Consider the following 969-nt stretch of genomic DNA (forward strand, 5'->3'; position numbering starts at 1 on the left):
ACAGTTAATGGTCACCCTTCTTCGAGAAGGGTTGAACCAAGGCATGCTAACAAGAAGAAGGATAAGTTTGGGTTTTAAGGCAGAGGCGAAAAAGGCGAGCAAGCACAGGGGCCAGAGCTTCAGTACACTCCATCAGAACACGAGGGGGTATTCCGTCCGGTCCATGCACCTTACTCACATCCAACCTGGATAACACACCGGCAACCCTGCGAGTGGAGATTATAGGAAAGTGCATAGGTTCAGTAGGAGGAGCAGGGGTAGGAGGGATAGAGTGGGAATCGTCTAAGGTGGAATTAGAGGAGAAAAAGGTGCCAAAGAGATTGGCTTTGTCAGGGGGAGAGTTGGCTATAGAGTTATCAGGTCGGAAATGAGGAGGAGAAGAAGGGATGCAGAAGTTATTATAGATGCTTTTAGTTAAGGACCAGAAGGATTTACTAGAGGAAGAATTCGTCAGGACAGCGGTCTTTCTTTTTATAGAATTCCGCTTGGGCCTACGAAGAATAGCCTTACAACGATTCCTAGAAGTGATGAAAGAGGAGTGGGTAATAGGAGAAGGAGATAGTTTCATAGCTTGATATGCCCTATCTCTCTCCCTGCATGCAAGAGAGCAGGAGCGATCAAACCATCATTGTAAAGTGAAATTTTTGGTAGAAGATGGGATAAATGCCCTCATACCGCCCTGTATAACCCTAGCAAAGCTGTCAGCACATACCGAGGCGTCCCGAGTGGAAAAGCAACATTCATCCCAAGGAAAGTCGGTGAAGAATTCTCGCAAGGATTGCCAGCTTGCCCTCCGATAGTGCCATAGTTGACGTTTGGAGGTGGGTGGGGGAGGTGGTCGTGCCCAGTTTGATTTAATAGAAATAAGATTGTGATCAGAAGATCCTAAGGGGGCAGAAAATGAGTATGAATAGTGTGAGGGGTTAGAGGTAAAACAAAGATCAAGAATATTAACAAGTTGATCGAGTC

This window comes from Homarus americanus, unplaced genomic scaffold, assembly GCF_018991925.1.
Source record: "Homarus americanus isolate GMGI-L3 unplaced genomic scaffold, GMGI_Hamer_2.0 scaffold56009, whole genome shotgun sequence".
Classification (NCBI taxonomy): domain Eukaryota; kingdom Metazoa; phylum Arthropoda; class Malacostraca; order Decapoda; family Nephropidae; genus Homarus; species Homarus americanus.